The following is a 23,003-nucleotide window of genomic DNA, read 5'->3' on the forward strand; positions in this document are numbered from 1 at the left end:
ATCGGGTTTCATGAAACAAAACTTGTTTCAGATGAAACTCATCCAACTAGGGAAAAAAAAGTCAGAGCTTTGTCCGAAACCCGACCCCAATGCAAGTCAATGGGGAATAAGAGTCGGCATTGAGTTGATGACATTCATCCGCTCAATGTCGACTTTTATTCCCCATTGACTTGCATTGTGGTCGGGTTTCTGAGGAAACTCTGACTTTTTTTGCCCTAGTCGGACGAGTTTCATCTGAAGCAAATTTTGTTTCATGAAACCCGATCCGACCAAAGTTGCTCAACTCTAGTCAGTACGGATAAGTGACACTATAGGAAATAAGGACCCATAGTCGGCCATACCGCGGCCCTATAGTAACTGGCCTTTGCTGGGTTAATCGTGTTCTCTTTTTAATAGTGTTTGGTTGTACTGAGTCCCTGCGAGGACAATTGCTGTTACTTTGTTTTGGTTGCTTAGTATAGCCCTAGCGGCTTCAATTTATAAAAGTTACTTCCCAAAGTACAACTCAGTCTCGCGTCTCCTCACTGCATCCTGCGTACCTGCTATTACCTACACCAGCATGGAACATCAACTTTCCAGTGACTGATCGGTGATCTAGCAATTCATCGGCATCTCTCACACAGCATGAGCTGACAGGCCGCAGTCCCTGGGTTACCATCTTTCGGCCTGGGGTCATCATGTAGACCATTGGCAAAACAAGAGAAAAAACAGTATGTATAAGTTGCAACCAGGAAAAAAAATAACAGAAAGAGAACAAACTTTATCACGTCACAAAATATAAAAAATAAATACATGACCAAGATATAAATTCTTAAAAAAAACATGAAAAGACCCTAAATTTCAAAGTACTGGAGAGGAGATAAGTAGCACTGAGATTATTAGCTCCAATAATAGAGATATAGAAAAATGCTCCAGCACAAGAGGGGTTAATCATCCATGTTTAGTACTGACCTGCATGGCGTGTTTAAAATCAACATGTTAATTTCTCTTGTGGCTACGCTAAGTGTTATGGTATTGATATGGCACGCAAAATGCGTGTGTCGTCATCTTAATTGACTGCTTCTAAATTGGATGTGGGGTCTTACGGCCGGAGAAATAGGGACAAATGCAAGCAATTGTCTCTCAAATGATTTCTGATTTATTTCCAGAAGTGTACAACATTTTATAGCAAAAATCAAGCTGTCTCATTGCATTAAATCATGGGTTCTTTCCAAATTACTGATTAACCCAAATAGCAAATTACTATTGATCTCACATGTTCTATATTTACTAAATAATCATTACGCAGATAGTTATTGTTTCTGGCCTAGCCTAACCTGGTTTCGATGAGACTAGGTGGATACAGAAATGAGTCTTAGAGAACCAAAAATATCTTAAAACTACATGATTCTAATATTGAGCAAAGCGTCCATATAGTGGTATAATTTTTGATTCTTGTATATATTCATATGCTATATATTCTCCCCTTAGCAGTCCCTCCTTTGGAAATATGCAAAATCAAAATCCTAATCTCGTCGAACCTATCGATCTGTCCTCCCGGCCTACCTATCTCAACAATGCTGGAACCTAACTAACTAATCTTCACTGTGTATACGAGACGACCCATCTCTAGTAGATGGACCCCCTCCTAATGGACTGCACAGGAGGAAGTCAGATCCTGGTCTATCCCTCGTTGGTTTGCTTCAGGCAGGCATATTCCGGAGGTGGTGCTCGCATGGTTTCATAGGGACATCTTTCACACAGGGGATCTTCAAAATCGGCATGCATGGTCATCACTGTGGTTTCCATGGTCATCGTCATCATTTTCTTAAGGCATGGAGCTATGCAGCTTAGAATTAAGGAAAATATGATCAAATTACATAAAATAACTATTGTAAACTTAATGGGTCAATAATTGCCTTTATGGCATCCCCAGTATATTTTATAAACCGTTGTTGATTATAGTATAGGTAGTTTATCCACTTTGCATTCTTATTTACGGGGATGGTGGGTTTAAACACAACTGTTGTCTCATTCTCGACTTTGAATTTGTCAGGTGCTCCCTGTGTGCCCCCACTGGTATCTATGCTTCTTAGCCAAAATTTACCTTTTTTTGTCACCATTTTCCCTCCCAAGTTTAGTACTTGAGCCTAGTACTTATAACGCTTGCTCATTCTCTGAAGGGTTGTCAATAGTAAGGTACAGAACTATGCATCCCTCCTTGGGGCAGTGGGTGGCAGTGAAGGGTAGGCCTGGAAAAACTCTCTGGCCTTTAAAAGGGGCTTTGGACAGGGTCATGCGGCTTAATAGGCTTATTCCCCATTTGTCTCTGTGTTGTAGGGCCTGGACTGGTTGATGTCTCCAGCCTCTTTCACCAGTGTGCCACCCAACAAGTGACTAATCCTCCCAGTTTGAACCTTCCCCTATTTCAGCAGTAGTGACATAGATGAATTGTGTACTTAACCCGATATCAAACTGTGCCATGGGGCCTGGACATTCTACTCTGAGACAGTAGTCAAATTGATATGTTACTCTTGGGGTGGAGACATTACACCAGAATGTCAGTCTACCCTTCTCATGAGTGACTATCCCTTGGTGACTAACTACCCCTTGAGCTAGGAAAAGGATAAGTGCCAGATGGATGAAGAGTGGCAGCCGCTACTGGACTCTGGATCCGGCATCTCCTTGCAGTGGGAAGCGTGAACCCATGGACTGCTGTGATAGTTGACAGGACTTGGAACGGGCTGTCATCTCTAGGTTCAAGGGTACATCTTTTGAACCTCTTGATGATGAGGGCTCAGTCACCGGGCAGGATCTGGTGGGCTCCTAGGTCCTCAGGATCTGGGATGGATAAAAAAACTCGAAAATATATTTTAGTCACGTTTTTAAACTGCATATAGACAACTATAGTGAGCAAAATATAATCCTGAACTGTGAATATCTACAAGTAGGAACTTATAGGACTGAGTTTTGTTGGACCTGTAAGTGTCTGTGTGTGTGTATTTGTGCGTGTGTGTGACCCAAGGGAAAGACTAAACTCTTATGCTATGATTCCCCTGTTTCCTGTATAGCATCAAGTATGTAGAGTTTTGTTCGAGGCCTTAAATTTTCCGTGTTCATCCTTAGGCGTATTTCATCCTGTGTGACTTCATCTTAGATCCATTTCTTCTTTTCTTCCTTGGATACTTGTTTCTTGAGTGTCAGAACATCTTTTTCCAGGGTTATCCCTTTCCTCTGTTTCTGTGTCAAGCGGTATTACTGCTGCTTCTTTTGCTGTTACTTCAGCTAGTCTGCTGCCCACTGCTTCCCTTGAAGTGTCTCCAGTGTGTATGCTTTTACTTTTACCACCGCAACTCTTCCTGGCATCAACAAGGACTCCATTAGTTCTTGTATGGCTTTGTGGTGTCTGACCGGCGTTCCGTTAGCCGTGATGAAGTCTCTTTCCCTCCTGATTGATCTTGATAGCTTCATCTTGAGTGGACCTCTTGTATGCTTCTGTCAAGGCCTGCAGTCCTGCGTTTTGGATGTAGGCAGTGGTTTTGCTGGCAGCATGTATCTTCTGTAGCTACTGCTATACCAGTGTGCAAATGGCCTTCTTGGTCTGCATACCTTGGTCTATCCAGAAAGAGAGTCAAGTCAGGATCTTCCAGGTGTTCGCTTGCCTTATGACAGCGAGACAATCACGTTGAGCCATTTCAGAGTCGACTACCTCTTCCACTAATGTGTCAGAGATGTGGTTTTCATCCTCCATCTTCCTCCCCCCCTTTGGCAGAGGTAGAAGAGTAGCTGGATTATGGACAGCACATCTGGAGATGGTGGCGTTGTCCGGGAGCAGAGTAGGGCATTGCAGACGTTGGTGGCAGACAGATGCTTTGGGACAGGATCTTCAACTGGTGTCCCATAAGGATGTCCGAAGCTTTGTCCAGCACAGGTGGTTTGCAAACATGGCTCTCGTGCAGGTTGGGACTCCACGAGCCACTGGGTAAAGTCTTGGAGAGTAGTAGCCAGGAGGGCATTGTCTTCCTCCGTGAAGCTGTGTTGCATGGTTAGGCTTCTTCTTGACAAACAGACAAAACAGTTCGGTATAGCCTGGCAGTCCTAGAGCTGTGAAAATGTGATTGCAATTTAGCATATAGAACCAATTGATGCCTTCTTTGGTTAACCTTAAAATAGTTATAAAAAAAATTGCATATATAGGAAAGCAGTATTGGCTTGGCTGTCTTCAGTCAGGGGAAGAGGTCATCTATATGTAATGTAAATGAATGGCAGTGGGATGTGTCCTCTTCCAGGGCTCCAGGACCGTGGTTATGGCTCAGGTGAACATAGAAGGGGCTATGCTGTGCCCCTTGAGGCATCATAGTCCATGTATATTGCTGATCCTCGTGTGAAAACAAACAGGTACTGGCTTGCAGCATGTAGAAATAAACTGAAAAAAGCATTGGCCAGGTCAATCACGGTGAACCATAGAAAAATAAATAGAATTGATAAAAACAGAGTGTGTGGGTTTGGCACCATAGATGTGTCCAGTACTATGACTTCATTGACAGCACATAAGTCATGTATCATCCATAACTTGATAAAAATAAATGCAGATTGTGAAATGGAGGGTGAATATTGCAATTTCCTTGGCAGCAGGGCTTCTGTCTTCGCCCCCACCGTCACAAACTGGATTTTCAGCCTGCCAATATTGAGTCTGGGATCAGTGCCATTAGTTCAACGCCCATATAATATATAGGTGTGTCCTGTAAAAGAGCAAAGACTGCATACGTCTGCAGCAAATAGATCAATATCCCTGATTACATTTCTGGCTGCATCGGGACCCACCAGGAATTTGAGCAGAATATCCTCAACCTCTATCTGGGTGAGAGATGTTGTTTCTCTATTGTATTTTTGTGGGGGGGGGGCTGTAAGAGTATACATACTTTCATGGGTTGTGGACTCAGTATGCCAATACCCTATTAAAATCTGGAGCTTGATGTTGGTGGGTGTCAAGCTTCTTCCAACTGGGGACTAATTTGCATTTCAAATCTGAGATCCAGAAACTTTTTGTTACATTGGTGGAAGAAATTATGCACAGGTTCTCCTTTTCCCTGCATGACATCCTGGAGAATGGGGGTCTGGCAAGCTGCTTACTAGAGTATCTGTCTCCTGGTATTTCCAGGAGTCCTTGCGTGGAGTAGATTGTGCACAAAAGTATGAGCTTTGAGGCTTAAAAGATGATGATAATTATGTCCCCCCACCATATAACGATAAATACTGTAGATTATCAGTCTGAGCTATTTATTTCCTGTCTCCTCCTGTTCTGTTTAATTATATACCTCCATGTCATATTCATCTTTTTCTTCATTATTCTTTTCATAAACTACATTAATTAATAAAACTATAATGGATGCTGGACAGGATGTAGTATAAGGCGTACCGTCTATATAAATACTTGGAAAGAAGTCTCATGATATTCTGCCTTCTGCGTTTGACAGCTGGTACACATCCAGTTATCAGGAATGTATATAGAAGTATAAATGATGTTGCAACTGACACATCTTCCTGTCTAAATATTTGTTTTGCATAAAATTCAGCAATCTTGTTATATTCCTTTCCTCATCCCTTTTTTACTACCTTCCTCTGCCATCTTATAAAATGCTTTAGGGTCCTGTAACACCTCATAATACCTGAGGCTGGGATGCTGCTACCTACTCATTAACACATTCTTCCATTCCTTCTTATCAAATCCTCCTCCCTTCGGATCGGAGGGTTTTCAACATACATTTTCTTTCCTCACTCCACTATGGGTCATATCTGTCTTATAGATATCGACTGACTACTCCCACCCATTCTATTATTTGAATTCTAAACGCATCTGAGGGACATGTGTGTGCGTCTTGTGACAAATTCTCACGGGGTTATAAACAGTTGGACATGTGACTGTAAAAGCTGTATGTACTCCTTATGTCCCAGTAAAGGGGTCTTCAGTGAACACAGTGATATCTAGCTATCTTGAACACAGTAATATAGGGAATTAACCAATAATTAACACCAAAGTATTTCACAAATCTTGTGTATCCAGAAACTGCGTAATGTAAAAATACCAAATAAATTGTTAAAATTTCTGTTTCCTCAACACTTTTGCTCTAAAACATTTCAAAAAACCATCCCACAGAGAAATGTAGTGTCATTAATACAACATTAACTAAAAAGTTAGAAATATCTGTACCAATCAAAGCAATTACCATTCAAGCAATTCTCTTTCTACCTGAACAAATTTTAACAACTAACCTTATAATTATAGTATGCAGAACAAAACCAGTTTAACCAATTCTTTAATTTCACAACATATATATATATATATATATATATATATATATATATATATATATATATATATATATATATACGTAGGATGCATTCAAAAAATTTTTAACCACATGCTAGTACGCCCCCTGCCGGCAAATCATACACACTACAAAAGACAAAAGGCAGAATGAATTCAAAACTGGCGCTGACATTAAATACTGCGAATCCTTGACACCAAAACACTTCACAATTTACCTATCCATATGCCAGCCTGATTTGTAGAGATGAAAAGTCTACACCTGGGCAAAACATACTTTTAGGGAGAGAGCAATCACTCAGTCACATCAACATGGTAATTGTAATTACCCTTCCACCCGTATAGAATAAAACCTATAAACCTATGCTGCAGCTAAAACATCATCACCTTAGCCAGGTGATGTCCAGTGGGAACCCCGCAAGAAGTCACCAACCACTTAGAGGTTGGAAAATCACTCAGAGTAATCAAGCCCCTACTCCCACTTGTCCAATAGGAGAGGCACAGTTAAGACTTCTGCGATCATCGGTCAAGCCGAGAGCAGGACCGGAACCAGAGTGACAGTGAATTTGCTCAATACGTCTCCCTATCTTTTTTTTTTTTTATTTTACTTTTCAGGCTGGCTGAGGTAACAATCACATATGCAAACAACCAAAACAGCAAAGCAGAGAGGCAAAGCAGATAAGGCAGACAATTAAGGAAAACGTGACCAAGGTGGGTTTTTGGTGCTAGGAGTTGTCAGATTGGTCACTATTTCCGAGTCTGACAGCCGACTGACCTTTATCTCAGCATGGAAACACTGGAGGGTTATAGGTAAGATGAATGATTTTCTCACCTAGTAGGAGGTGCACATCTCCACCCTAGAGTGGTCTGGTCCAAGATTGGAGGTCTTCTTTGCGGCTGGTCAGATTCGAACTTTCGTCCTAGCCCCTCGTTCTGGCGTCAACTGATATGGCACACAAAATGCGTGTGTCGTCATCTTAATTGTCTGCTTCCAAAATGGATGTGGGGTCTTATGGCCGGAGAAATCGGGACAAATGCAAGCAATTGTCTCTCAAATAGTGTTGAGCATTCCGATACCGCAAGTATCGGGTATCGGCCGATATTAGCTGTATCGGAATTCCGATACTTAGTTTCGATACTTTTTTCATATCGAATACCGGAATTGGAAGTTCCCATAATGCTAGGAGACCGCTCGATTTGATTCAGCCAATGGGGATCCTCAGAAGTGTGGGCACATCCTGTTAGGCATGTAGGCATGTTAACTACTGGCATGGCTGTGATTGGCTGCTGAAATGATGTCATGATGCACTATAAAAACAGCAGCAGCCGCCATTTCTGGTCACTCTGCTGTGAATTCAGTTAGGGACAGGCTGCTGTTGAAGACTGTGAGGGACAGTCAGAAATAGTGATCATCAAACATATCTATTGCTCTACCCAGGCTACATAATCCACCACTGTAGCATTTTTGTAGCCCAGCAGCGCTGTTTTAATAGCTGTCTGCAAGGGTTGTGTGAGTGCAGACCCACGCTGTGTAGTGTGTCCTGCAGGCACGTCTGCTTGTAGGCCACCCAGCGTGTGTCTCTGCCTCATACACATTTTTCTTTTATTGCTGCTTTTTTTTCACCTGTATAGTGTGCTTCCATACGTATCCATATACGTTGGTTGCAAACACTAAAGGAGTGGACAGCGGAGCCTTTCAGCAGCCTTTCAGTGCTATAGCCCATTTCTCTGCACTGTTTTTGGCTGTCTGATAGGTCTCTCTGTGTGAGTGCAGCTCATGTTGCAGTGTGTTCTACAGCCACTGCTCGTTGTAGTCCGCTCAGCGTGCGTCACTGCCTCATACATAGTCCTTTTTTTGCAGCAAATTTAGCCAGATTTTTGCTCCTATATTAGTGTGCTTCCATCCACATCCATTGTCATTGGTTGGTTGCAAACACTATATAGGATTAAATAGAGGAGCCTTTTTGCTGGCTTGTGCCCTTCAGGGCCAGCCAGACTAGTATCACCCTATTTTTTGGAGCCTCATCAATTGCATTGTAGGTTAGCTTCCTGCATTGTAATCGCTCCAAATAGTTTGTGATACTATATCTTTCAAACTTTGGTCACATCCTTTTCTCCCCCCCCAAAAAAAAAAAAGGAAATAAAGTTCACCAAACACTCCACTTTACAGTTGTGTAGGCCACATTAGATGATATTAAAGTGTAGTACACACACTCTTAGCCAAACTAGTGTTTCTTATACTGGTTAGCAGGTGTTCAGGAATGAGAACACTAAGCCACCCCTTTTTTACTTTTCTGCCTATCTTTATCAGTCTACCAAGATGAAGAAGGCGGGGAGTAAGGCACGTGGTCGTGGCCATGGAGTTTCAGCAGGGAGAGAACGGGGGGTTTCAGCAGGGAGAGTACGTGGGGATTCGGTGTCTGCTGCGGCCACCAGTGACCCGGCATCCCCCACTTTTACCAGGCAACAGTCCTTCATGCGCAGCTTTGTAGGATCTCGCCGTACCCCACTGCTGCGTGACGAACAAATTGAAGCCGTTGTCGGATGGATGGCAGCTAACGCATCCACTTCAATGACTTCCGCATCCTCCCAGGGTCAGAGCACTGAAAAGCAACCATCTGTCTCTTCACCACCTGCCAAATTGCCCAGGCAGTCTGAGAGCCCTGGACAGGAGCCATCTCAATCTTTACTTCTGTTCTCAGAATCTGTTGGCTTGGAAAGAGGTGGCCAGCCAAGCAGCATTCTAGAGCGTGAAGAAGAGGGAGTATGCAGTGATGCGCAACTGCTTTGTCCCTCTGAATCTGAAGAGGCGGGTGGGCCAGTGCCTATTGTCAGCACACCTCAGTGCTCATCTGATGATGATGAGACTCAGTTGCCAATTTCTGGTGCATACGGTGCTGGCGAGACAACCCAGGACCAGCCGGGGCTTGAAGAGGGGAGTGGAGATGATGAGGTCCTTGACCCATCGTGGCGTCAGCCACAAGAAGGTGGTGGGAGCAGCTCTGAGGAAGAGATTCCCCGAACGGCCAAAAGAGGAGGGAGAGGGCGGGGGCAGACTTGGTTGCCTGTAGACTCCACTTTGGCACCTGTGAGGAGCAATCCTCTTCCAAAACCGAAAACGGGCGCTCCCAGGACTTGCAGTGTGTGGTCTTTTTTTGACACAGTTGCAGCTGACATTTGCTTTGTCAACTGCAAGCTGTGTCATCAGAAAGTTAAACGAGGGAAAAATGTGAGCAACCTCAATACCACAAATATGTGGAAACATATGCGTACCAAGCACGAGGTGGAGTTACAGAGACACACTGAAGATGTAGGCCAACGTTCAGCAGCACCTACCACCTCTTCAACTCGTGTTGGGGCCTCTTCCTCCAGCTCACACACAGCTGGTTCGGCTTCCTCACTGGAACGCCATAGAAGAACCTCTGCCACTGTTGTCCCGAGACCCAGTGAAATGCCACCCACTGAACCACATTCTCAGTCATCAGTAGAGTTGAGCGATACCAGCCGATACTTGAAAATATCGGATCGGAATGGATCGGCCGATCTTAAAAAAAAGTATCGGTATCGCCGATTCCGATACCGGGAACCAATGCAAGTCAATGGGGCCAAAATATCGGAATTAAAAAAAAACCTTTCTTTCCTTGTAGGTTAATTCTACATGAAGAAAAACAACTAAGAATAATGTAGAATGTATTGTGGGAGGTGGAGGAGACATTAAAGCCATAGAGGTTTAGCCCAATCAAATGGAATAGCAGGAATTAAACTTTTTTTTTAAAGATGTTAGGAGTTACAAAGATATTGACTATGTTAGCCTCATTTATATTTTGCCAGACATGTATGTCTTCTTCTTCTTTCTTCTTTCTTCTTCTTCTTCTTCTACTTCCTTTTTTTACATTCTTCTTCTTCTTCTTCTACTTCCTTTTTTTACATTCTTCTTCTTCTTCTTCTACTTCCTTTTTTTACATTCTTCTTCTTCTTCTTCTACTTCCTTTTTTTACATTCTTCTTCTTCTTCTTCTACTTCCTTTTTTTACATTCTTCTTCTTCTTCTTCTACTTCCTTTTTTTACATTCTTCTTCTTCTTCTTCTACTTCCTTTTTTTACATTCTTCTTCTTATTCCTTTTTTTACATTCTTCTTCTTCTTCTTCTACTTCCTTTTTTTACATTCTTCTTCTTCTTCTTCTTCTTCTTCTTCTTCCTTTTCTTACATTCTTCATATTCTTCTTATTCAACAATTATTATTCTACATATTCAGCTTCTTCATCTTCTTCCTATTCTTCTTCATCATATTCTTGTTTGTGTCAGGCATTCCTGTAGTTGTTATCTAGAAAAGTTAGAAGTTTACACCTTCCGTTCTGCCTGTCACAAAAGATTTACAACAGGATTTGTCCGCGTTCAGTTTGGCCTGCAGCAGCAGGCCTTTTCCAGGGGCACCACGAGGAGGAACGGACTCACCCCCATACACTGCTTAGTCTTCTTCTGCTTATAAATAAGATAATATCATTTGCTCAGAGTATTAGTCTTATGCTTAATGTTCTTCTGCTTTGTTTTTTTTATGCTTCTTTGTCTTCTCTCTCTTGTTGTTCTGCATCTTGGTGGTTGTCTTCCTGTTCTTTGTCCTCTTGAACCAGCTGACGGTACTGGCACCCGGAGGGGCAGCAGAAGGAACAAGAGCCAATGGCACTACCGAGGACCAGCTGACGGTGCTGGAACCCGGTTACTAAGCAGGAGGTACCTGTGCTACAAAGCACTACCAAGGACCAGCAGACGTTGCCGGAACTCGGATACCGAGATGGAGGCACCTAGGCCAAAGGCTCTGACGAGAACCAGCTGACGGTGCTGGAACCCGGAGGGGTAGCATAAGCTGCAAGAGCAAATGGAAATAGCGAGGACCAGCTGACAGTGCTGGCACCCGGAGGGGCAGCAGAAGGAATAAGAGCCAATGGCACAACCGAGGACCAGCTGACGGTGCTGGAACCCGGTTACTAAGCAGGAGGTACCTGTGCTACAAAGCACTACCAAGGACCAGCAGACGTTGCCGGAACTCGGATACCGAGATGGAGGCACCTAGGCCAAAGGCTCTGATGAGAACCAGCTGACGGTGCTGGAACCCGGAGGGGTATCAGAAGTTACCCCTGAAAAGCAAAGTTGGCATGCCGCAAGCTGGCCGCAGTTACCGAATCACACAGTCCTACAGGGGGTGCTTGTCCTACTGGCACTATGGAACAAACCTTTCTTACCAGAACCCGCAGTCCACATAGGAAGCACCTAAACTGCTGGCACCCTAGCCTCGGCTAACCCAACCGCAACACGACATGGCAACTTGGGGTGGCAAACTGACATTGACACTTCCCGGAAACAGCAGGCAGGGCTGGAACCAAGCTGGGCAGGAGGGAGTACCCGTGCCAAAGTCAGTTATGAGCAGCAACTGGCGATGTTGGAGCCCAGGACAAGCACTTAGCAGGCTGAGGCCTGATGTGCTGTCAATTGGGAGGCAGCAGGACAGATTGCCATCAAAACAGCAGGGGAACAGCTGACGTTACTGAACCCCACAAACACAGGAGCTAGTGTTTTACTCTGTGAAGACGGCACTTCCGAGCAACAACTGGCTGTGTTGAAGCCCAGGGACAAGCACGGAGCAGGCTTAGGCTGCATTGAAGAAATTTTAAGATCGGTTGTAGACTACTAATTTGAACCAAGCTCCACTTAGGCCTGTGGCTTCACTGATTTTCGTATTTCCCCTGTCCTCCAACCCCGCCAGTTACAGCTCCGAAGTGGCGTCTGCACAATCCACACTTGTTCCTGTGTTACAGGTGTTCAGTCCGGTCAGTTAATCCCCTGAAGTGTGTCCGGCAATGTCGCCTGCTCTGTCCACATTCCCATAATGGGAATGTGGACAGAGCAGGCGACATTGCCGGACACACATCAGGGGATTAACTGACCGGACTGAACACCTGTAACACAGGAACAAGTGTGGATTGTGCAGACGCCACTTCGGAGCTGTAACTGGCGGGGTTGGAGGACAGGGGAAATACGAGAGACAGTGGAGCCACAGGCCTAATTGGAGCACGGTTAAAAATCAGTAGTGGTACGACTGTGTAGGCAGCAGGAGACTTTGCCATCCACACAGCAGGGGATCAGCTGACATTACTGAACCCCACTGAGACACGGGAGCAAGTATCTCTTTCCGTGTGGACGGCACTTCCGAACTACAACTGGCTGTGTTGAAGCCCAGGAAATAGGAGGGTGTAGGCAGAGGCCTACTGTATTTTGAATGAGGTGACAGCAGGAGAGACTGCCATCCACACAGCAGGGGATCAGCTGACGTTACTGAACCCCACTGAGACACGGGAGCAAGTATCTCTTTCCGTGTGGACGGCACTTCCGAACTACAACTGGCTGTGTTGAAGCCCAGGAAATAGGAGGGTGTAGGCAGAGGCCTACTGTATTTTGAATGAGGTGACAGCAGGAGAGACTGCCATCCACACAGCAGGGGATCAGCTGACATTACTGAACCCCACTGAGACACGGGAGCAAGTATCTCTTTCCGTGTGGACGGCACTTCCGAACTACAACTGGCTGTGTTGAAGCCCAGGAAATAGGAGGGTGTAGGCAGAGGCCTACTGTATTTTGAATGAGGTGACAGGAGGAGAGACTGCCATCCACACAGCAGGGGATCAGCTGACGTTACTGAACCCCACTGAGACACGGGAGCAAGTATCTCTTTCCGTGTGGACGGCACTTCCGAACTACAACTGGCTGTGTTGAAGCCCAGGAAATAGGAGGGTGTAGGCAGAGGCCTACTGTATTTTGAATGAGGTGACAGGAGGAGAGACTGCCATCCACACAGCAGGGGATCAGCTGACGTTACTGAACCCCACTGAGACACGGGAGCAAGTATCTCTTTCCGTGTGGACGGCACTTCCGAACTACAACTGGCTGTGTTGAAGCCCAGGAAATAGGAGGGTGTAGGCAGAGGCCTACTGTATTTTGAATGAGGTGACAGCAGGAGAGACTGCCATCCACACAGCAGGGGATCAGCTGACATTACTGAACCCCACTGAGACACGGGAGCAAGTATCTCTTTCCGTGTGGACGGCACTTCCGAACTACAACTGGCTGTGTTGAAGCCCAGGAAATAGGAGGGTGTAGGCAGAGGCCTACTGTATTTTGAATGAGGTGACAGCAGGAGAGACTGCCATCCACACAGCAGGGGATCAGCTGACGTTACTGAACCCCACTGAGACACGGGAGCAAGTATCTCTTTCCGTGTGGACGGCACTTCCGAACTACAACTGGCTGTGTTGAAGCCCAGGAAATAGGAGGGTGTAGGCAGAGGCCTACTGTATTTTGAATGAGGTGACAGCAGGAGAGACTGCCATCCACACAGCAGGGGATCAGCTGACATTACTGAACCCCACTGAGACACGGGAGCAAGTATCTCTTTCCGTGTGGACGGCACTTCCGAACTACAACTGGCTGTGTTGAAGCCCAGGAAATAGGAGGGTGTAGGCAGAGGCCTACTGTATTTTGAATGAGGTGACAGGAGGAGAGACTGCCATCCACACAGCAGGGGATCAGCTGACGTTACTGAACCCCACTGAGACACGGGAGCAAGTATCTCTTTCCGTGTGGACGGCACTTCCGAACTACAACTGGCTGTGTTGAAGCCCAGGAAATAGGAGGGTGTAGGCAGAGGCCTACTGTATTTTGAATGAGGTGACAGGAGGAGAGACTGCCATCCACACAGCAGGGGATCAGCTGACGTTACTGAACCCCACTGAGACACGGGAGCAAGTATCTCTTTCCGTGTGGACGGCACTTCCGAACTACAACTAGCTGTGTTGAAGCCCAGGAAATAGGAGGGTGTAGGCAGAGGCCTACTGTATTTTGAATGAGGTGACAGCAGGAGAGACTGCCATCCACACAGCAGGGGATCAGCTGACATTACTGAACCCCACTGAGACACGGGAGCAAGTATCTCTTTCCGTGTGGACGGCACTTCCGAACTACAACTGGCTGTGTTGAAGCCCAGGAAATAGGAGGGTGTAGGCAGAGGCCTACTGTATTTTGAATGAGGTGACAGGAGGAGAGACTGCCATCCACACAGCAGGGGATCAGCTGACGTTACTGAACCCCACTGAGACACGGGAGCAAGTATCTCTTTCCGTGTGGACGGCACTTCCGAACTACAACTGGCTGTGTTGAAGCCCAGGAAATAGGAGGGTGTAGGCAGAGGCCTACTGTATTTTGAATGAGTTTACAGCAGGAGAGACTGCCATCCACACAGCAGGGGATCAGCTGACGTTACTGAACCCCACTGAGACACGGGAGCAAGTATCTCTTTCCGTGTGGACGGCACTTCCGAACTACAACTGGCTGTGTTGAAGCCCAGGAAATAGGAGGGTGTAGGCAGAGGCCTACTGTATTTTGAATGAGGTGACAGCAGGAGAGACTGCCATCCACACAGCAGGGGATCAGCTGACATTACTGAACCCCACTGAGACACGGGAGCAAGTATCTCTTTCCGTGTGGACGGCACTTCCGAACTACAACTGGCTGTGTTGAAGCCCAGGAAATAGGAGGGTGTAGGCAGAGGCCTACTGTATTTTGAATGAGGTGACAGCAGGAGAGACTGCCATCCACACAGCAGGGGATCAGCTGACATTACTGAACCCCACTGAGACACGGGAGCAAGTATCTCTTTCCGTGTGGACGGCACTTCCGAACTACAACTGGCTGTGTTGAAGCCCAGGAAATAGGAGGGTGTAGGCAGAGGCCTACTGTATTTTGAATGAGGTGACAGCAGGAGAGACTGCCATCCACACAGCAGGGGATCAGCTGACGTTACTGAACCCCACTGAGACACGGGAGCAAGTATCTCTTTCCGTGTGGACGGCACTTCCGAACTACAACTGGCTGTGTTGAAGCCCAGGAAATAGGAGGGTGTAGGCAGAGGCCTACTGTATTTTGAATGAGGTGACAGCAGGAGAGACTGCCATCCACACAGCAGGGGATCAGCTGACATTACTGAACCCCACTGAGACACGGGAGCAAGTATCTCTTTCCGTGTGGACGGCACTTCCGAACTACAACTGGCTGTGTTGAAGCCCAGGAAATAGGAGGGTGTAGGCAGAGGCCTACTGTATTTTGAATGAGGTGACAGCAGGAGAGACTGCCATCCACACAGCAGGGGATCAGCTGACGTTACTGAACCCCACTGAGACACGGGAGCAAGTATCTCTTTCCGTGTGGACGGCACTTCCGAACTACAACTGGCTGTGTTGAAGCCCAGGAAATAGGAGGGTGTAGGCAGAGGCCTACTGTATTTTGAATGAGGTGACAGCAGGAGAGACTGCCATCCACACAGCAGGGGATCAGCTGACGTTACTGAACCCCACTGAGACACGGGAGCAAGTATCTCTTTCCGTGTGGACGGCACTTCCGAACTACAACTGGCTGTGTTGAAGCCCAGGAAATAGGAGGGTGTAGGCAGAGGCCTACTGTATTTTGAATGAGGTGACAGCAGGAGAGACTGCCATCCACACAGCAGGGGATCAGCTGACGTTACTGAACCCCACTGAGACACGGGAGCAAGTATGTCTTTCCGTGTGGACGGCACTTCCGAACTACAACTGGCTGTGTTGAAGCCCAGGAAATAGGAGGGTGTAGGCAGAGGCCTACTGTATTTTGAATGAGGTGACAGCAGGAGAGACTGCCATCCACACAGCAGGGGATCAGCTGACGTTACTGAACCCCACTGAGACACGGGAGCAAGTATCTCTTTCCGTGTGAACGGCACTTCCGAACTACAACTGGCTGTGTTGAAGCCCAGGAAATAGGAGGGTGTAGGCAGAGGCAAACTGTATTTTGAATGAGGTGACAGCAGGAGAGACTGCCATCCACACAGCAGGGGATCAGCTGACATTACTGAACCCCACTGAGACACGGGAGCAAGTATCTCTTTCCGTGTGGACGGCACTTCCGAACTACAACTGGCTGTGTTGAAGCCCAGGAAATAGGAGGGTGTAGGCAGAGGCCTACTGTATTTTGAATGAGGTGACAGCAGGAGAGACTGCCATCCACACAGCAGGGGATCAGCTGACATTACTGAACCCCACTGAGACACGGGAGCAAGTATCTCTTTCCGTGTGGACGGCACTTCCGAACTACAACTGGCTGTGTTGAAGCCCAGGAAATAGGAGGGTGTAGGCAGAGGCCTACTGTCTTTGTAATGCGGAGACAGCAGGAGAGACTGCCATCTCCACAGCAGGGGATCAGCTGGCAATGATGAACCCCACTAACACTTGAACGAATGTGTTTGGCTCTGTGGAGACGACACTTCTGAACACCAACTGACGCTGTTGGAGCCCAGGATTAGGCGAGGAGCAGGCTGGGGCCTACTGGATTTTGGCAGGTGAAGGCAGCAGGAGACTTGCCATCTCCACAGCAGGGGAACAGCTGGCAGTGCTGAACCCCACTAACACTCTAACGAAGGTGTTTGGCTCTGTGGAGACGACACTTCTGAACACCAACTGACGCTGTTGGAGCCCAGGATTAGGCGAGGAGCAGGCTGGGGCCTACTGGATTTTGGCAGGTGAAGGCAGCAGGAGACTTGCCATCTCCACAGCAGGGGAACAGCTGGCAGTGCTGAACCCCACTAACACTCTAACGAAGGTGTTTGGCTCTGTGGAGACGACACTTCTGAACACCAACTGACGCTGTTGGAGCCCAGGATTAGGCGCGGAGCAGGCTGGGGCCTATTGGATTTTGGCAGGTGAAGGCAGCAGGAGACTTGCCATCTCCACAGCAGGGGAACAGCTGGCAGTGCTGAACCCCACTAACACTCTAACGAAGGTGTTTGGCTCTGTGGAGACGACACTTCTGAACACCAACTGACGCTGTTGGAGCCCAGGATTAGGCGAGGAGCAGGCTGGGGCCTACTGGATTTTGGCAGGTGAAGGCAGCAGGAGACTTGCCATCTCCACAGCAGGGGAACAGCTGGCAGTGCTGAACCCCACTAACACTCTAACGAAGGTGTTTGGCTCTGTGGAGACGACACTTCTGAACACCAACTGACGCTGTTGGAGCCCAGGATTAGGCGAGGAGCAGGCTGGGGCCTACTGGATTTTGGCAGGTGAAGGCAGCAGGAGACTTGCCATCTCCACAGCAGGGGAACAGCTGGCAGTGCTGAACCCCACTAACACTCTAACGAAGGTGTTTGGCTCTGTGGAGACGACACTTCTGAACACCAACTGACGCTGTTGGAGCCCAGGATTAGGCGAGGAGCAGGCTGGGGCCTACTGGATTTTGGCAGGTGAAGGCAGCAGGAGACTTGCCATCTCCACAGCAGGGGAACAGCTGGCAGTGCTGAACCCCACTAACACTCTAACGAAGGTGTTTGGCTCTGTGGAGACGACACTTCTGAACACCAACTGACGCTGTTGGAGCCCAGGATTAGGCGAGGAGCAGGCTGGGGCCTACTGGATTTTGGCAGGTGAAGGCAGCAGGAGACTTGCCATCTCCACAGCAGGGGAACAGCTGGCAGTGCTGAACCCCACTAACACTCTAACGAAGGTGTTTGGCTCTGTGGAGACGACACTTCTGAACACCAACTGACGCTGTTGGAGCCCAGGATTAGGCGAGGAGCAGGCTGGGGCCTACTGGATTTTGGCAGGTGAAGGCAGCAGGAGACTTGCCATCTCCACAGCAGGGGAACAGCTGGCAGTGCTGAACCCCACTAACACTCTAACGAAGGTGTTTGGCTCTGTGGAGACGACACTTCTGAACACCAACTGACGCTGTTGGAGCCCAGGATTAGGCGAGGAGCAGGCTGGGGCCTACTGGATTTTGGCAGGTGAAGGCAGCAGGAGACTTGCCATCTCCACAGCAGGGGAACAGCTGGCAGTGCTGAACCCCACTAACACTCTAACGAAGGTGTTTGGCTCTGTGGAGATGACACTTCTGAACACCAACTGACGCTGTTGGAGCCCAGGATTAGGCGAGGAGCAGGCTGGGGCCTACTGGATTTTGGCAGGTGAAGGCAGCAGGAGACTTGCCATCTCCACAGCAGGGGAACAGCTGGCAGTGCTGAACCCCACTAACACTCTAACGAAGGTGTTTGACTCTGTGGAGACGACACTTCTGAACACCAACTGACGCTGTTGGAGCCCAGGATTAGGCGAGGAGCAGGCTGGGGCCTACTGGATTTTGGCAGGTGAAGGCAGCAGGAGACTTGCCATCTCCACAGCAGGGGAACAGCTGGCAGTGCTGAACCCCACTAACACTCTAACGAAGGTGTTTGGCTCTGTGGAGACGACACTTCTGAACACCAACTGACGCTGTTGGAGCCCAGGATTAGGCGAGGAGCAGGCTGGGGCCTACTGGATTTTGGCAGGTGAAGGCAGCAGGAGACTTGCCATCTCCACAGCAGGGGAACAGCTGGCAGTGCTGAACCCCACTAACACTCTAACGAAGGTGTTTGGCTCTGTGGAGACGACACTTCTGAACACCAACTGATGCTGTTGGAGCCCAGGATTAGGCGCGGAGCAGGCTGGGGCCTACTGGATTTTGGCAGGTGAAGGCAGCAGGAGACTTGCCATCTCCACAGCAGGGGAACAGCTGGCAGTGCTGAACCCCACTAACACTCTAACGAAGGTGTTTGGCTCTGTGGAGACGACACTTCTGAACACCAACTGACGCTGTTGGAGCCCAGGATTAGGCGAGGAGCAGGCTGGGGCCTACTGGATTTTGGCAGGTGAAGGCAGCAGGAGACTTGCCATCTCCACAGCAGGGGAACAGCTGGCAGTGCTGAACCCCACTAACACTCTAACGAAGGTGTTTGGCTCTGTGGAGACGACACTTCTGAACACCAACTGACGCTGTTGGAGCCCAGGATTAGGCGAGGAGCAGGCTGGGGCCTACTGGATTTTGGCAGGTGAAGGCAGCAGGAGACTTGCCATCTCCACAGCAGGGGAACAGCTGGCAGTGCTGAACCCCACTAACACTCTAACGAAGGTGTTTGGCTCTGTGGAGACGACACTTCTGAACACCAACTGACGCTGTTGGAGCCCAGGATTAGGCGAGGAGCAGGCTGGGGCCTACTGGATTTTGGCAGGTGAAGGCAGCAGGAGACTTGCCATCTCCACAGCAGGGGAACAGCTGGCAGTGCTGAACCCCACTAACACTCTAACGAAGGTGTTTGGCTCTGTGGAGACGACACTTCTGAACACCAACTGACGCTGTTGGAGCCCAGGATTAGGCGAGGAGCAGGCTGGGGCCTACTGGATTTTGGCAGGTGAAGGCAGCAGGAGACTTGCCATCTCCACAGCAGGGGAACAGCTGGCAGTGCTGAACCCCACTAACACTCTAACGAAGGTGTTTGGCTCTGTGGAGACGACACTTCTGAACACCAACTGACGCTGTTGGAGCCCAGGATTAGGCGAGGAGCAGGCTGGGGCCTACTGGATTTTGGCAGGTGAAGGCAGCAGGAGACTTGCCATCTCCACAGCAGGGGAACAGCTGGCAGTGCTGAACCCCACTAACACTCTAACGAAGGTGTTTGGCTCTGTGGAGACGACACTTCTGAACACCAACTGACGCTGTTGGAGCCCAGGATTAGGCGAGGAGCAGGCTGGGGCCTACTGGATTTTGGCAGGTGAAGGCAGCAGGAGACTTGCCATCTCCACAGCAGGGGAACAGCTGGCAGTGCTGAACCCCACTAACACTCTAACGAAGGTGTTTGGCTCTGTGGAGACGACACTTCTGAACACCAACTGACGCTGTTGGAGCCCAGGATTAGGCGAGGAGCAGGCTGGGGCCTACTGGATTTTGGCAGGTGAAGGCAGCAGGAGACTTGCCATCTCCACAGCAGGGGAACAGCTGGCAGTGCTGAACCCCACTAACACTCTAACGAAGGTGTTTGACTCTGTGGAGACGACACTTCTGAACACCAACTGACGCTGTTGGAGCCCAGGATTAGGCTAGGAGCAGGCTGGGGCCTACTGGATTTTGGCAGGTGAAGGCAGCAGGAGACTTGCCATCTCCACAGCAGGGGAACAGCTGGCAGTGCTGAACCCCACTAACACTCTAACGAAGGTGTTTGGCTCTGTGGAGACGACACTTCTGAACACCAACTGACGCTGTTGGAGCCCAGGATTAGGCGAGGAGCAGGCTGGGGCCTACTGGATTTTGGCAGGTGAAGGCAGCAGGAGACTTGCCATCTCCACAGCAGGGGAACAGCTGGCAGTGCTGAACCCCACTAACACTCTAACGAAGGTGTTTGGCTCTGTGGAGACGACACTTCTGAACACCAACTGACGCTGTTGGAGCCCAGGATTAGGCGAGGAGCAGGCTGGGGCCTACTGGATTTTGGCAGGTGAAGGCAGCAGGAGACTTGCCATCTCCACAGCAGGGGAACAGCTGGCAGTGCTGAACCCCACTAACACTCTAACGAATGTGTTTGGCTCTGTGGAGACGACACTTCTGAACACCAACTGAAGCTGTTGGAGCCCAGGATTACGCATGCCGCATGCAGAGGCCAATGGGCAGCGGTTTTTAAGGAGGTTGTGGACTACTACTGATTCTAACCATGCTCCACTTAGGCCTCTGGCTCCACTGTCTCTACTATTTACCCTGGCCTCCAACCCCGCCAGCTACATCTCTGAAGTGGTGTCAGCACAATCTACACTTGTTCCTGTGTTACTGGTGCTCAGTCCCGTCAGTTGATCCCCTGATGTTTGTCCGGCAAGTTCGCCAGCTCTGTCCTCATTCCCACTACTGGTTATGGGAATGTGGACAGAGCAGGAGACCTTGCCGGACACACATCAGGGGATAAACTGATGGGACTGAGCCACAGGAACACAGGAACAAGTGTAGATTGTGCTGACGCCACTTCAGAGATGTAGATGGCGGGGTTGGAGGTCAGGGGAAATAGTAGAGACAGTGGAGCCAGAGACCTAAGTTGGGCACGGTTAAAAATCAGTAGTGGTTTGAATGTTGATGGAGCTGGTGACTTTGCTGTCCACACAGCAGGGGATCAGCTGGCATTACTGAACCCCACTAACACAGGAGCTAGTGTGTTTCTCTGTGCAGACGACACATCTGAGCGACAACTGGCTGTGTTGAAGCAAAGGGATTATAGGTCAGGTGGTAGAAAAATGAACACACCAGCAGACCTGGATACAGTTGCCAACCACTAATTTAGTCTGTAAGAGGAATGGCAAAGTCTTTGGAGATCCAGGCCTTGTTCATTTTCAGAAAAGTCAGCCGGTCAACATTATCGGAAGATAGTCGCGTGCGACGGTCTGTTAGTACACCACCTGCGGCACTAAAGACACGTTCCGATAATACACTGGCAGCAGGGCAAGCCAGCACCTCCAATGCATACTGGCTAAGCTCTGGCCATGTATCCAGCTTAGAGACCCAAAACTTGAAGGGGGAAGAGCCATCTGGGAGTACAGCGACAGGGCAAGACATGTAGTCTGACACCATCTGACGGAAGCGTTGCCTCCTGCTGACTCGAGGCGTCGCTGATGGTGTAGACAATTGTGGTGGACACACAAAACTTTGCCACATTTGGGCCATAGTGGTCTTGCCTTGTGCTGCGGCGCTGCCTCTGCTCCCTCTTTGTGCAGAGTTTCCTCCACTGCCTCGACGCACAGAGCTGCTTTGTAAAGCACTAGCAACAATGCTGTCGGGTGGAATGGAAAACATTATGGACTGCACCAGTGACTCTTCGTACTCCCGCATTTTACGCTCCCGGTTCAACGTTGGTATGAGCCTTTGTACGCTGTCCCGGTAGCGAGGATCTAGGAGGGTGTACACCCAATAATCAGCCGAGACGAGAATGTGGGCGATGCGGCGGTCGTTTCTCAGGCACTGCAGCATGAAATCAACTATGTGCTGCAGACTCCCAACTGCCAAAGAACCGCTGTCCCCTGTTTGAGGTGTGACCTCGGCCTGCTCTGCATCACCCCACCCTCGCTGTACATACTGAGTAGAGGTTTGTGTACCTCCCTCCTCTGGAGAGATGTCTTCCTCCTCCATCGACTCCTCCTCATCCTCCTCACAAAGTGTCCCCTGCCTAGGCCTTTGTGAGGAAACACGTAGCGCAGACTGTCCAGAAGCAGATGGCATTTGGGACTCCTCATCCTCCACCTCTTCTGAAACCTCATCCCTTAGTGCTTGCAGTGTTTGTTGAAGCAGGCAGATAAGGGGGACAGTCATGCTGACTAGTGCATCATCTGCACTCGCCATCCGCGTGGATTCATCGAAGGCACGCAAAACGAGGCAGATGTCCTTCATAGAGGCCCACTCAATGGTGCTGAAGTGTGAACGGCGCACAGTGCGACTTGTTTGCGCCTGATGCAGCTGGTACTCCATGACTGCTGCCTGCTGCTCACACAACCGCTCCAACATATGTAACGTTGAATTCCACCGGGTGGGTAGGTCACATATGATGCGATGTTCCGGAAGGCCAAATCGTCGCTGCAGAGCAGCGAGGCGCGATCTTGCCGTGCTGGAACGTCGCAAGTGAGCGCACTCTATGCGGACCTTGTGCAACAGTGCAGCAAGATCCGGATAGTCCCTCAGAAAGCTCTGCACGACCAAGTTAAGAACATGTGCCAGACATGGGATGTGTGTGAGGTTGCCTAGGCCAAGAGCTGCCACCAGATTTCGGCCATTGTCACACACT

The 23,003-nt window shown here is 48.8% G+C and overlaps 1 long non-coding RNA gene across 2 annotated transcripts in view; it reads left to right on the top strand.

The window, feature by feature from the left end:
• The first annotated feature begins 4,726 nt into the window (after positions 1-4,726).
• LOC141063190 (uncharacterized) overlaps positions 4,727-23,003 on the top strand; it is a 74,553-nt gene continuing 56,276 nt past the window's right edge. Inside the window, exon 1 of one of the 2 annotated variants that reach the window (XR_012224834.1) lies at positions 4,727-4,840. This is a non-coding gene — a long non-coding RNA (uncharacterized lncRNA). The remainder of the gene's footprint in view (positions 4,841-23,003) is intronic. The other variant, XR_012224835.1, reaches the window with a different exon arrangement.

The sequence above is a fragment of the Dendrobates tinctorius genome, unplaced genomic scaffold, assembly GCF_039654945.1.
Source record: "Dendrobates tinctorius isolate UK_male_01 unplaced genomic scaffold, ASM3965494v1 ptg000246l, whole genome shotgun sequence".
Classification (NCBI taxonomy): domain Eukaryota; kingdom Metazoa; phylum Chordata; class Amphibia; order Anura; family Dendrobatidae; genus Dendrobates; species Dendrobates tinctorius.